The following is a 15,198-nucleotide window of genomic DNA, read 5'->3' as shown; positions in this document are numbered from 1 at the left end:
TACAACTATAGTAATATTTCATATACCAGCAAAACAATCACATTATTAAAAGTAATAGGAATGGGGGAACTCAGAATGGAATACAAGCACTAACAAATGAACCAAAATGTATTAAATTAATAACACTAAACGGATTTGGAAGGATTAAAATTAACTTAACTATAGAAAACAGAATCTTGATTGGATAATACAAGGATAAGACAAAAGTAGGTAGACATAAAGGTTGTAATGCAATAGTTTTAGCGCAGAGATCAGATCAGATCAGATCAGTCACTCAGTCATGTCTGACTCGTCTAGTCAAGGCTATGGTTTTTCCTGTGGTCATGTATGGATGTGAGAGTTGGACTGTGAAGAAGGCTGAGCGCAGAAGAATTGATGCTTTTGAACTGTGGTGTTGGAGAAGACTCTTGAGAGTCCCTTGGACTGCAAGGAGATCCAACCAGTCCATTCTGAAGGAGATCAGCCCTGGGATTTCTTTGGAAGGAATGATGCTAAAGCTGAAACTCCAGTACTTTGGCCACCTGATGCGAAGAGTTGACTCATTGGAAAAGACTGATGCTGGGAGGGATTGGGGGCAAGAGGAGAAGGGGACGACAGAGGATGAGATGGCTGGATGGCATCACTGACTCGATGGACGTGAGTCTGAGTGAACTCTGGGAGTTGGTGATGGACAGGGAGGCCTGGCATGCTGCGATTCATGGGGTTGCAAAGAGTTGCAAAGAGCGCAGAGATAGGGATTAATGATTCTGAAACTACTATGTGTCTACTAGAATTGAATAAAGAAGTAAATACTATGTACAAAGTGAGACCCAGTGTTCTCACTAGTGGAAAAAGACACATTTGGATAAAATGACATTTGTCCTAGATTAAGATCAGGAGTATTAATATAAAGTTATATTTTAAAATACATCTACAGTTTTATAGATACAGAAACCTAGAAGAAAGTGTATGTGCATGGGTTAACATACACATATACTTCCTTGCTCTGTCAGTGGAGAGGACCTAAAAGCAGTTACAGCCTAGTAGGAATTAGCACACTTGGCACGCAATCTTTGGTTTTTAAGCATCATTCTTCAATTAAAGAACCCAGGGGCCCCTTGAAAAGGGATTGGCTCCAAGACTGGAGTATGAAAAGTACAGGGTGGACTAGGAATATTTTGTGGTGCCAGAAAATAGGAAGTTGCTTAAAATAAAATGAAAATTTGTTGAAAAACGTGGCAAGCCAGTCTAAAGCTGGTATGATTTGAACAATAAAATACAAATGGATAATATTGGATTTTAACTCACAGATTAAAATATATATCCATAGATAACATACATACATAAGGAAAACAGACAACTTTTCCTTGTTTCAGTTAAGTTAAAATCAAGAGGTGGAAGCTAAAGTTGAATTAAATTTGAAGGAGAAATCAGGATTTGTAGTCTCAAAGTATCTTCCCCAATATGTCTCTCTAGTGCAAGAGAAAGGAAATACATTTATAGTTGAGAAACCTGTATGCCACCTTAATTGAGTAAGGTAAATCTCACAAGTAGTAGACACATCAACATCATGAACTCCTTGCATTGAGAAGGATACTTCATCGTTTTTGTGATATTTCCTGGCAAAATGCAGGATGAGAAAAGTAGACAAATTCGAACCAAGGAATGTTTTAAGAGATAATTAATCAGGGCTTCCTTGGTGGTCAAGAGGCTGAATTTACCTGCCAGTGCAGGGGATATGGGTTCAATCCCTGATCCTGGAAAAACCCACAGGCCACTGGGCAACTAAGCTTGTGCACCACAACTGCTGAGCCAAGCACCTAGGGCCCATGCTCAACAAGAGAAGCCACCAACAATGAGAAGCCCACCTGCAACAAGGAACACCCAATTCAGACAGTAAACAAAACAAAACAAAAACTAGAAAAACAAAATAATGATCATCAATACTCCAAAAATGTGAAGTGCATAAAAGGAAAGGACAGACTAAGGAATTATAGACAGGAAGAGACTAAGGACAAACATTAAGTAAATTCAATGTGAGATCCTGAATAAGACCCTAGAACAGAACAAGAACTTGGTGGAAAAATCTGTGAAATTGAATATAGTCTAAAGTTTAGTTAGCAATATTGCACCAATGTCCATTTCCTATTCTCCAAAACTGTACAATGGTTATGTAAGACATTAACATCAGGGGAAGCCAGTTGAGGGATATAAGGAAACTTAAAAAAAAAAAACTATTCTTGCAACTTTCTTGTAAATCTAAAATTAGTTCAAAATAAAAAGTTTCCTAAGAAAAGATTTCTGTATCTCACCATGTTATAACTCTTTTCATAGAAGGGAGAAATACACCTGAATGTGGCACAGATTTGCCAAGGGGTGGAAACATAGATGGCTTTTATTCTTGTGTCCAAACTTTTAACAGTTTTTCAAAGTTTCTATCTGACTTTACTGTTAGCAAACAACATGCTTATTTAAAAAAAAAAATAATGGATGCTGAGTTTCCAGACATCTAGGTGTTATCTCTCCTCTTTCTGCTCTGTATCTGGACTTTCACTGAAATTATATACTTGTTTTTTTATTTATAGATTTTTCACTTATATATGTATTCATAAACAATATGGTTTAGCTTGTCCTGATTTTGAAATGTACATATGCAAAGTCATATCTGGAGTATTTTGCTTTTATCCCTGAGTAAGATCGTCCCTCTGTGTTATACTGATGCAGAGAGTTCTAGTTTGCTGATATGCACTGCCTTTGAATATTCCATTTTTACCTGTGCACCAATGTATTTATTTATCTAGTCTACCACTCATGGACATTCTTGTGGTTATACAATATAGCAGGTTTAATTTCTCAAAAATGGTCACAACAATTTCTCCTGACCCACATTCACTCCTCTATCAAATTTAATTCTGGTCCCCTTGAATCTGAATGACCTTGTGGCAGCTTACTCCAATAGAGTGTGGAGGAAGGGAAGCTGTGGGACTTTCATGGCCAGGTCTTAAAAAGCAGCGCATTGTCTGCCTTATTTGCTGGAACCCTCAGGCTTTGATCTCTGAACTATCCATCTCTGAATTTCAGTGATTCTGAGGGCCCCATGTAGTGAGAAAGCCAATCTATCTGTGGAGATGACATTTGGATACGCTGGTTAGTCTCTGTAATCTTTGAACCATCCTAGTTTAAGGAGTAGTGTTCTTCTCAATCTCCAGCTGTTTCCAGCTTCCCGTGGTCAAGTCTTCTCAGCTGAAGTCCCAAATATCATGGCATAGAGAGAAGCCAACTTCACTCTGCTCAATATGAAATCTTGATTTGAAGAATCTATGGGTATAATAAAATGGTTGTTATTTGAGGTCACTAAGTTTTCAGTGCTTTGTAACCTAAACAATAATGGTTTCAGTTTACTTTCAAAAGTTATTAGCTGGCCAGTTACTTATTTTTTTAAGAACTCTTTTTGACTATAACCTACATTAAAAAACACATTTTTCATTATATAGTCACACTTAGTGTACTCATGCTTGCCCTAACTGAGCTTTTGAGGAAGTAATAGATATTCCTTTTAAATGAAATTTGCTCTGCTGTTTATTCTTCTCATCTATTCCCTCTCCTCTTTTCTTTATTTAAGTTCAGTAAAGATGATCACAACAAAAAAGTTGATTTCATAAATAATAGGTCTCAGTCAGCAGATTGAAGGTGTAGTTTAAAAGGTGGTCTTAATCTCTATCTTGTAGAATATGTATACATTTCAATTCTTATATATATATTGCATTATACACAAACCCACACACATTTTACACTTTAAACTCAGAGTTAAATTGTTCTACACTGGCCTAAGGCTGAGTAAATCAATAAAAACCAAAACAAAAAATATGGAGTCAATCTAATAAATGCTTCTAAACTTAATTTGGATGTTAAAGCATATGGAAACTCCAGGAACCCATCATTGTTTTAAAATGAAAGCCTGAGACAGGTTAGTGACTCACCCCTGGACTGCCAGAAAGGGAATTCTATGGTACCTGGAGGGAAAATGTCCCTGCAGAAGTTCCAAGTGTAGAGTAGTTTGGATTTGGGGATGGGACGGAGGATTTGTATCCTTTCTTGGTCCAGAAGAGCTTAAGAATATCAAACATAAGTGTTTACATATATACTCTTGAATCAAAACACAGATCTCTTAATCCTGGCAAGCTCTTCCTGTCTAGAAACAGGACCCTGTGAGAAAGAATGACTTCATTGATAGTAACTACCTTTCCATTAACCTTAATATTGGACTCAAAGTCACTTTCCTAATTAATCCCTTCACTATCTATTTATTCAAAGATGCTGCTGATGTTTTCAAAAGAGATGGTTCAGTGAACAAGAACAGATTGCATTTAGGCCGGTGTATGTTTTCTCTGTTCTTTACTTTTCTGTCTTTATCTGTACCTCTTCCTATTATTTCCTCACCATCCTTTTACATTCCCTCCCCATTCTCCCTAACTTCATGCACTTGCTGGCTTGTAAATGTAAGGTTTATCCATTTACAGAGGATTGTTAATTCATAACTAGCTGCAGTTTGGCATGACAATTAGACACATTCTTGTATAGTTCTCTATTGCTACACGATATGCTATCCCAGAATTTAATAGTTTAAAATAATAACAAGCATGTATTATCTCACACAGTTTCCATGGGTCAGAAATTTGGGGGTGACTTAACCGGTTGGTTTTGATGTGAGATCTCTGATTAGACTGGAGTCATATTTATTTTGGAAGATCACCTGAAAACTTGATTGAGAATAGGAAAGCCAGTTCTCACATGGCTTACATGGCTAGCAAGTCAGTATTGTCTGTTGGCAAAAGGCCTCAGTTCCTGGGCACATGTACCTGTTTACTGAGCTGCTTGAGGGCTCAGTCCATCACAGCTGGCTTCCACAAGAATGAGTGATCCAAGAGAGGGCAAAATTGAAGTCATACTATCTTTTATGACAAAACTTCAGAAATCACAATATTCTCTTACTTCCATAGGTCAGTCCTATTTAGTTTAGTTGTATGCACAAGTGGCTGCATATCAGATGAGAATTTCCAGGGCCATGTTGGACTCTCTGGCTATCACTGTCCTGGAGACAAACAACTTCATTTCAGACCCCAATTCTAGCACTTACTCGGTTTGCAACTTTAAGACATTTACTAAATTCTGTTTCTCATATTTAAAATCTGGATGAGGGTAGTACAGTAGATTTCACTTTTACTCCCAATATTTTGCTGCCCTTTTGGGGAGGATTATACATCCTTGCCCACTGATATGGATTTATAATAGGCCTCCCCCTGTGAGGAATATATCGCCTCAATATCAGTCATCACCATGGGAGTTGCTTTGGTTGATAAAATGTGAGTAGAAGTGAGGTGGATCCACATACCAGCAGAATCTTTACAAGCAGTGAGATCTCTTTATGTCATTTTCTTTAAGTCTGGGTCCCTCCATGAATAAAATGTGGAGCAGAGCCACAGCTGATCTATAAAATATATATATATATATACAATGTGAACCTAAAATAACCTTTGCTGTTGTTATCCACCATGTTTTGGGGGTTGTTTGTTATCTAATCTAGCAGAATCTAACTGACACAACAATTAATCAGTAGGAGTACCTTAAGATTTGATAAAGTGTTTTTGAAGTGTTTATAACACTGAGACATAGTAAACAACCCTATGTATTACCTTTTATCTATTAACCAACCTAAGCTCCCCTGAATTGAGTTTGTAAGCCATGACGTCAATTAGTTTGTCAGAGGTGTATTTACTTTCTGGTCTGTGCTGTGTGCTGTCCTTAGTCGTTCAGTCATGTCCGACTCTTTGTGACCCCATGGACTGTATTTTCATCCGGCAGTAGTCTCCCAATCAGTCAGTTCCACCATCCTGAGGACCCTTGTGTACAGTGTTTTGTGGAAAAGAAACACTGAACAAGTTACCATTCTACAAACTCTTCTTTTTCTAGGGAATCACCAATCTTCTTTTTCTCATACTTGCTTTTATGTGAATTTTCCAGACTTACAGTAATCAAGATATTCCAGTATAATTTATGACAGTTACAATATCAATATAGTCAGTTACAGTTTAGAATATTACAACATACTTATAAAGTTTACCATAGAGAAAATACAATGTGGTAGGCACTGTTCTAAGCACTTTACAAATGCTTAGTCACTTAATTCTTATGATAACCTTATGTGTTATTATTATCACCATTTTCCAAAAGACAAAATTGCATCCAAAGACATTAAGCAACTTGCCCAGGAACTTAAACTAAGAGACAATGCTGTCTCTTAAACTAAGAGACACCTTGCTGTTTCTTCTCTTGGTGAGATAATTCCATTGACTAATTCCACCATCCTTTATAAATTGGTTTTATACCACATACAGTGAAATTTTATTTTCATATTTTAAAGTTTTATTTCTAAGCACTATTCTTTAGTGCTTTAGGTTTGGGGTGGTGTAGAAAGAAACATGAGAAATAGAATTTAGTAAATTTCTTAAAGTTGCAAACCGAGTATTCTTGAGGTTTGGGTTGGGGTAGAAAGAAAGGGGGATGCAGTAGGAAACAGGGAACAATTTGTAGGACAGCATAGTTTATGAAGTCATAGCATAATCCACAGTAGCTTTGAGAGAGTCAATTCCTAGGCAGGTTGATAAGAAGTCTGGGGTCCCCGAGGAGGAGCAAGGGGTCTGGGGCTCTCGAGGAGGAGCAAGGGGTCTGGAGTTCTCAAGGAGGAGAAAAGGACAAACTTTTTTTTCCTTTAATCCAGGAGCTGATGATTACCCAACAAAACAACTCAGTTTAAACTCTGTACTAAGGATTATATGCAGCTGACACCACCCTTATGGCAGAAAGTGAAGAGGAACTAAAAAGCCTCTTGATGAAAGTGAAAGTGGAGAGTGAAAAAGTTGGCTTAAAGCTCAACATTCAGAAAACTAAGATCATGCATCTGGTCCCATCACTTCATGGGAAATAGATGGGGAAACAGTGGAAACAGTGTCAGACTTGATTTTTCTGGGCTCCAAAATCACTACAGATGGTGACTGCAGCCATGAAATTAAAAGACGCTTATTCCTTGGAAGGAAAGTTATGACCAACCTAGACAGCATATTCAAAAGCAGAGACATTACTTTGCCAACAAAGGTTTGTCTAGTCAAGGCTATGGTTTTTCCTGTGGTCATGTATGGATGTGAGAGTTGGACTGTGAAGAAGGCTGAGCGCAGAAGAATTGATGCTTTTGAACTGTGGTGTTGGAGAAGACTCTTGAGAGTCCCTTGGACTGCAAGGAGATCCAACCAGCCCATTCTGATGGAGATCAGCCCTGGGTGTTCTTTGGAAGGAATGATGCTAAAGCTGAAACTCTAGTACTTTGGCCACCTCATGTGAAGAGTTGACTCATTGGAAAAGACTCTGATGCTGGGAGGGATTGGGGGCAGGAGGAGAAGGGGACGACAGAGGATGAGATGGCTGGATGGCATCACCGACTTGATGGACGTTGAGTTTGAGTGAACTCTGGGAGTTGGTGATGAACAGGGAGGCCTGGCGTGCTGGGATTCATGGGGCAAAGAGTCAGACACCACTGAGCGACTGAACTGATCTGAAGGATTATATAACAACAATGTATCCTGTTTGAGGACATGTTTCTCTTTGAGAACCTTCTGACTAATCCTGTTAAAATGTATATTATGGGAGTGGGTCTGATGAAAGTGAAAGTGAAGTCGCTCAGTGGTGAGACACTATGGGCTGTAGCCTACCAGGCTCCTCCATCCATGGAATTGTCCAGGCAAGAGTACTGAAGTGGGTTGCCATTTCCTTCTCCAGGTGATTTTCCTGACCCAGGGATCGAACCCAGGTCTCTGGCATTGCAGGCAGTCACTTTACCATCTGAGCCACCTGGGAAGCCCAATCTTGCTATTAGTTCTAATCTTGTCATCTTAAAATGTAAATTGTGGGAGTGTAAGATCTTTACAACCTTGAGATTTTTTTTTGTTTGTTTATTAAACAATTTAAAAAGTATGTAACTCCCTTGCTAAGACTAGTGAGGGGGCACTCTCTGTCCCCCTTCTGATGTCTATGTCAGAAGCTTTCTCTGTCCCGTTTATACTTTAATAAAACTCTGCTATACAAAAGCTCTTGAGTGATCAAGCCTGGTCCCTGGTCCCGAAGCTAAATCTTCTTCGGAGATAATGACTCCAACATCATTCACCATAAGCCATCAGCTTCCCCTTTAGTTTCCATCAATGACCCACCTCTTCTGTGATGTGGACAATTCAGGCTTTTAGATTTTTTTTCTTTTCTACTCCTTTCACCCAATACTGGTCTCACATAAAGTGTTTCCATATACTTCCCTGGTGGCTCAGAGGTTAAAGTATCTGCCTGCAATGCGGGAGACCTGGGTTTGATCCCTGGGCTGGCAAGATCCCCTGGAGAAGGAAATGGCAACCCACTCCAGTATACTTGCCTGGAGAATCCCATGGACAGAGGAGCCTGGTGGGCAACAGTCCACGGGGTCGCAAAGAGTCGACCACGACTGAGCGATTTCACTTTTACTGTCACACAGTTCCCAACCAAAATGTGGTTCTTAAAATTTCCCTATGGAGAAATTCTGGAGCCCTTAATATTCAGGGGTTTAAGAGAGCACAGATGTCATAAAGGTTCTCCCTTTGTAAAATATGAATCTTGAGCCTACAGTGGTGAAGCTGCATCCTGTAAAAAAACACCCTCCATAGAGCCAGCAGTGTGAGCGCTAGGACAGATATTTTTGTTCTTGTCCAGTTACTCAGTCGTGTTCAACTCTTTGCAACCACATGGACTACAGCATATCAGGCTTCTTTGTCCACCATCTCCTGGAGTTTGCTCAAACTCATGTCTATTGAGTTGGTGATGCCATCCAACCATCTTGTCCTCTGTTGTCCCCTTCTCCTCCTGCCTTCTATCTTTCCCAGATAGATATCCCAGGGCAGATACTGGGTACCGCAAACATTTTAGAAAATGCTGAAAACACAGCTCCGTATACGAGTTGCTCAGAAAAGACCAATGTTTATCAGTTGGGTTCAGCCCCACTGTCTGTCACTCTCTTAGTACAGTCCAGTTAAAAAACTGTTCTAGGGGTTCACATAGGAGGAATCTAATAGCAGTAATTAGATAAACAGATCATGAAAGAGTTAAGAAACCAGAAGAAAGATGCTGCTAATCTGCTAAGTCGCTTCAGTCGTATCCGACTCTGTGCGACCCCATAGACGGCAGCCCACCAGGCTCTCCGTCCCTGGGATTCTCCAGGCAAGAACACTGGAGTGGGTTGCCATTTCCTTCTCCAATGCGCGAAAGTGAAAAGTGAAAGTGAAGTCGCTCAGTCATGTCCGACTCCTAGCGACCCCATGGACTGCAGCCCACCAGGCCTCTCCGTTCATGGGATTTTCCAGGCAAGAGTACTGGAGTGGGTTGCCACTGCCTTGAGGAGTAACCAAAAATAAGCAGCAGCAAGAAGTTGCCACTTTTCCAAGGGCCAGAGTTGGGATGGACTCCCCAGTGAAGCTGAAATGACACAGGCTGGTGAGATAGGAGCTGAGACCACCAAGAGATCAGCTCTCTAGTGGAGAGCTATACACTCTAGCAGCCATACAGGATCAGGAGGCTGGATCTCAGGAAGGAGAAATTCCAGGGTTTTCCCAGGAAGCAAAGCAAGAAGGGGAGAAATATCTTGGTCTCACCAACATGTTCTATCAGTCCTTCCCATTGGTCAAGTCTATTGGAAACCAGTGAGCAAGAAAGAAAGTGAAGTCACTCACTCGTGTCCGAGTCTTTGTGACCACATGGACTGTAACCTACCAGGCTTCTCTGTCCATGGGATTTTGCAGACACAGGTACTGGAGTGGATTGCCATTTCCTTCTCCAAGGGATTTTTCCGACCCAGGGACTGGACCAGGGTCTTCTGCATTGCAAGCAGACGCTTTACCATCTGAGCCACCAGGGAAACCAATAATGTCAGCTGTGGGCTCTTCACATATGGCCTTCATTGTGCTTGTGTGTGTTAGTCGCTCAGTCGTGTCCGACTCTTTTCGATTCCACAGACTGTGGCCCGCCAGGCTTCTCTGTCTGTGGGAGTCTCCAGGCAAAAATAGTGGAGTGGATTGCCATTCCCTTCGCCAGAGCAACTTTCCAACTCAGGGATGGAACCCTGGTCTTTTGCATCGCAGTCAGGTTCTTTATCATTTGAGCTACAGGGAAGTCCTAAAAATACTGGCAGCAGTGGGATTCAAACCCACATCCCCGAAGAGACTGGAGCCTTAATCCAGCGCCTTAGACCGCTCGGCCACACTACCACTTCCAGGTGAACAAGGGAGCCTGGGCATTGTAGTTTCCCCTGACATACAGCCGACTTGGAGGGAAAACAGGCAAATGATGGAAAACAATCAGAAATTCAAACCAGTATTTCTGCAAATCTGATGTCTGAGCAAGAGACACTGCATCTGCACTCAATCACAGGTACACTTCCACTTTTAAACACTCTGGATCAAGAAGACAGTTTCACCTTCTTTTAATCAGGTGTGATACCCAGATCCTCTGACAGAACCCCAATGATCCCTGTTTTGGAGGGTTCATACTCCTGGGTTATCTTCCTGTTCTTGAGTGTGTGCTGATCTGGTGACTTGTTTCTGACAAATAGAATATGTCAAAAGCTATGATGTGTCATTTTTGAGATTAGTTTCCAAAGGGTTGTGGCTTCTATCTTGGGCTCCCACTTGCACTCTCTCACTTGCACATTTCCTCAGAGGAAAGTCAGTTGCCAAGTAATGAGCTGCCACATGACAAGAAACAACCAACAAAGAACTTGAGGACTTCTAAGAGCCCTTGAGGAACTGAGTCCAGCCAACACCCATGTGCATGGGTGTTGCAAGTGGATCAATACCACACTGAGCTTTGAGATGACTGTAGGCCTGGCCACATCCTAAATGAGAGATGTGAGAGATCCAGAGAACCCAGATTACCTGAGCTCACATCCTGAAGCTGCTAAGTCTGGATGCAACAATAGGTAACAGATAATCCAGATGAAACAGATGGGTATCTTTTCAGGGGCTCCAAAGAGCTCCAGTACCACAGTCCTTTCTGTATTGGTGCAGAAAAGAATTCAGTGAGAGGCAAAGTGATAGATAAGAATTGATTTACTTGTGAGGCTGGTGGCCCAAGCGGGTGGGTAAGGAGGTCCTGTGCCCCAAAGACTTCCTGGGCTACAGTTTTATAATCAAAGGAAACGTGGGATGGGGAGGGAGGGAGAAGAACTTCTTTGTCTTTCTTGAGTAGACGTCACGTTTCCATCATCAGCTTCGCTCCAGGTTGAGCAGGGGAGTGTTTTTTTTTCCTTTGTCCATACATGGTCAAACTTTGTCTAAAAATTATTATTATAATTTTTTAATGTGTTCAGGGGGTATGTCCTAGGGATCATTAACTTATTGATCTCACTGGGCAGGATGTGGGTCTCATTCCACCATTGTTTTATTGTTTGGGACATATCCCTATGCTTCTGTTGCCTGATTTTGTTCCTAAGCAAGCCTGCTTGGTTTTGTGGTTAAGAAAGCCTGTTTTGCTGAGTAATCATTAACTTGCAGGGGTCTCCTATATTTCCTCTATTTATAGTCCAATAGTGGGATCAACTATTTAATCACCTACTTTGTCCATTTACTCTGCCCCTATCACAGGGAGGGATAAACCAAAGACATAAAAGGGGAAATAAAGGGAAGAGAAAGCATCATTTTTAGTGTCTGTTATGTACCAGGAAGATCCCCTGGAGTAGGAAATAGAAACTCACTCCAGTATTCTTGCCTGGAAAATTCCGTGGACAAAGAAGTCTGGCAGGTTATAGTCCATGGGGTCGCAAAGAGTCAGGCACAACTGAGTGACAGCACGCATGGCACCAACATACGTACCAAGCCCATTGTTCCCACTTAACCTTCACTTCTGTCCTCTGAGTTGGGTGATCATCATTGGTTCTGTTTTCCAGACAAGGAAGCTGAAAAGGGACAATAATTTGCTCAAGGTTGCACAGTGTTGAAAAGCAGAGACTTGATGGATAGCCAAATCAATGTTTTTATTCTTATCTCACACTGTTCCTGAACTCAAAACAACCAGTCTTCAAAGTTGCAGTCATTTCATTTGTGTTGAGTACAAATAAAAAAGAGAAAATTGTTTAAAATCAAATGCCTTCTTGCTTTCTTAAAATTGTATCCACCACTTCTTTCTTTCTCAGAATATCATAACTCACCTAAAATGTTTAAAATAAAATTTTAAATAAAAAATTTTATATTTCTGATCCTTTCTGCACTTAAAGATGGAAGTGTGCCTATGGTTGAGTGCAGATACGAAGTTTAATGTACAGGCATCAGATTTGCAGAAATATTTGTTTGAATTTCTTCTTGTCTCTTTCATTCTCCTGTTTAACCTCTGAAGCTGCTGTCTGTCACTAGAAACTACATTTCCCAGGCTCCATTGCTCTTTAGGCTTCCAGTAAATGTGACCAATGGGAGACACTAAATGTTGGTGAGACAAGGGCGTTTTTTAGTTAAAGACCAAAGAACAATATAAAATTGGAGTAATAAGTAACCAAATGAAATCAGAGCCTTCAAAAGACAGTTTTTAGCTCTTTGGGCTACTAGAGCACTGGTTTCATTGTGTAATTAGATAATTATTGTTATGACAACAGCAGCAAACAACAACTACCTCTTTTAGAGATGTCTTTGTGTTGGGCACTCTTCTGAGATCTTTACCTATATTCTCTCATTTGCCTTCCCAGTAACACCATGAAGCTGATTCAGCTCTGTGTGTCTTATTCTCATTGGCACACCTCCCCCATCCATCCATTTTACCAGAAACATGTATGTACTCAGCAAGTTAGGTAATCTGTGATTAAATAAAGTTAGTGCCTTATTTTATTTATAGAGTGAGCATTATAATCTAATGAAATGAGGTAGAAACCACATTCCAACCAATCCAACTCTAGTTTAGACAGCTAGCAGTAAATTTGGATAACAATGAATATTTGTCTGATCCTGAGGCATAGCTTCTGTGTCACAGGTGCCATCTAAGCAGGATGGTTCCTACTGATGGAGCCAGAGGACCGCTCTCCAACAACAAAACACAGATGCCACCACTGGAAACCCCAGCTGAGCTTGTATTTCTTTCGTGACTGGGTCCCACTGGGGCATTCGTGGAGAGTGGCGGTGGGAGAGTCTCTACATATTTCAGCACAGACCACTTAGTGTGAAAACAAGGTACTTTAAAAAAGTGCTTCTTAGAAGGTAGTTAATGCTAGATAGAGAGGAAAGAGACAGGGAAAAGATCAGACAAAAGAAAGGATGGGGGGAAATACAAAGGGTTAAGTGAAAATTTTCAGAAAAAGCTGATGGTTTGTAGTTTTCATGGAGAGCGTTTGGGAAGATGAAACTCAAGTGGGTTAGAATAGTGATTAAAAAGTGCAACCTTAGCTGTTAATGTAAGCTGTGCAGATACACTCCTTTCCACTGACCACCGCCCTTAGAGGTCATTAACTCCTCCTAACAGGTCTTCCTACTTCTGGTCGGCAGGCACAGTGTGGCTTGTGTCTGCTGGAACTCATGGGCAGAAGTCAGCCGATGCATGGTGCCTGTTTCTGCAGCTCTGAGTCACGTGTCAGGGAAGGGAACAGCCTGATGCACAGAGCGGCTGTGCTCCAGAAGGGGCCCCAGTGTCTGTGCTGTTCCTGTTCATAGAGGGAGCGTGAGAACAGACTTGCATGAGGAGAAGAAACATTTTCTGTGTGGGTGTCAGCTGGGAACGCCAGCCTCCTAGCACCTGGGAATATTGGCTGATTCTCCCACGGGGAGAGAAGCAACCATTGTTCCCAATTCATTGCCAAGCAACCAGAGGCAGCCCCTGGGGTCACTGGTTAAACAGCCCTGCCTTAGCTCATGGTATTCCTAGCCAGGCTGTACTGACAGTCCACCCTCCCAGCATCACCATCTGCCAGAAGATGGTTGCCCTCCCAGCAGGCATCTCTCCGGTCTGGGAGTAGGAGGAAATTTAAGGAGGGTCCCACTGAGAAGGTGACATTTGAGCAAAAGCCTGAAGGAAGTGAGGGGTGAGGTGAGTTAGGCTAGGGGCAAAAAGTTTTCGAGGCTTTCTCATAAAACTTGGAAAGTCGATATACGAAGTCAACAGATGGGAAGCAATGCAGGAATATCCATGGTAGCTGTGGATCATATGACTGCGGGAATTAAATCAGCCTGGGGACATGGGGCTCATTTGGGAGGTGACACAGAACTCTGGGGGCTTCCCAGGTGGCTCAGTGGTAAAGAATTCACCTGCCAATGCAGGAGATGTGGGTTCGATCCCAGGGTTGGGAAGATCACCTGGAGAAGGAAATGGCAACCCACTCCAGTGTTCTTGCCTGGAAAACTCCATGGACAGAGGAGTCTGGCAGATTGGACATGACCTAATGACTGAACAACAACAACAACAAACAGAACCCTTTTAGGTAGGAAAACAGAACAACAGTGTGAGCCAATGTGTGTGGATGAGACAGAGACATAGACAAAGAGAGGGATGAGAAGTATGAAAGTACATTTACGGGGTAGAAATGAAGGATGTTTAAGGCAGTGACGTGCTGGTAAATGTTTAACAACTGGTGCTCCAGGAAAACTCCTTAAATATTTATTTGTAGTATTTGCTAATTATTGGCATATAAATACTCCAACTATGGCCAATTCCAGGTTACTGAGGTTACACTGAACACAGAATAGAAAGCAAGGAAAGTTCAAAATGATATGTAGATTTTCCACTGGAAGCCTGAGAGTTGAAGATGTTGAGGGCAGTGAGTGGATGTCTACAAACCACTGATATGTTTTGTGGCTGCACAGAGACCAAGGGCCCCAATCTCTAAATTCACAGCCTGAAGGACTGAATTAAGGGAAACTTGAAGTTTCCTTTTGTGCTCTTCCCAACCTCAGATATGCAGATGACACCACCCTTATGGCAGAAAGTGAAGAAGAACTAAAGAGCCTCTTGATGAAGGTGAAAGAGGAGAGTGAAAAAGTTGGCTTAAAGTTCAACATTCAGAAAACTAAGATCATGGCATCTGGTCCCATCACTTCATGGCAAATAGATGCGGAAACAGTGCAAACAGTGGCTGACTTTATTTTTCTGGGCTCCAAAATCACTGCAGATGGTGATTGCAGCCAT

At 41.4% G+C, this 15,198-nt stretch overlaps 1 protein-coding gene and 1 non-coding gene across 2 annotated transcripts in view; both read right to left on the bottom strand.

The window, feature by feature from the left end:
- Positions 1-577: 577 nt before the first annotated feature.
- The window catches only part of H2AC6 (H2A clustered histone 6), a 27,905-nt gene continuing 13,284 nt past the window's right edge, over positions 578-15,198 (bottom strand). Inside the window, exon 3 of the mRNA XM_070360825.1 lies at positions 578-3,297. The gene's annotated coding sequence lies outside the window, so the exon portion shown is untranslated. The remainder of the gene's footprint in view (positions 3,298-15,198) is intronic.
- Positions 10,229-10,310, bottom strand: TRNAL-AAG (transfer RNA leucine (anticodon AAG)). Its single transcript has one exon. It is a non-coding gene; the product is annotated as a tRNA-Leu (tRNA).

This window comes from Bos mutus, chromosome 23 (genome assembly GCF_027580195.1).
Source record: "Bos mutus isolate GX-2022 chromosome 23, NWIPB_WYAK_1.1, whole genome shotgun sequence".
Taxonomy (NCBI): Eukaryota; Metazoa; Chordata; class Mammalia; order Artiodactyla; family Bovidae; genus Bos; species Bos mutus.
This window is presented reverse-complemented; position numbering and strand designations above follow the sequence as displayed.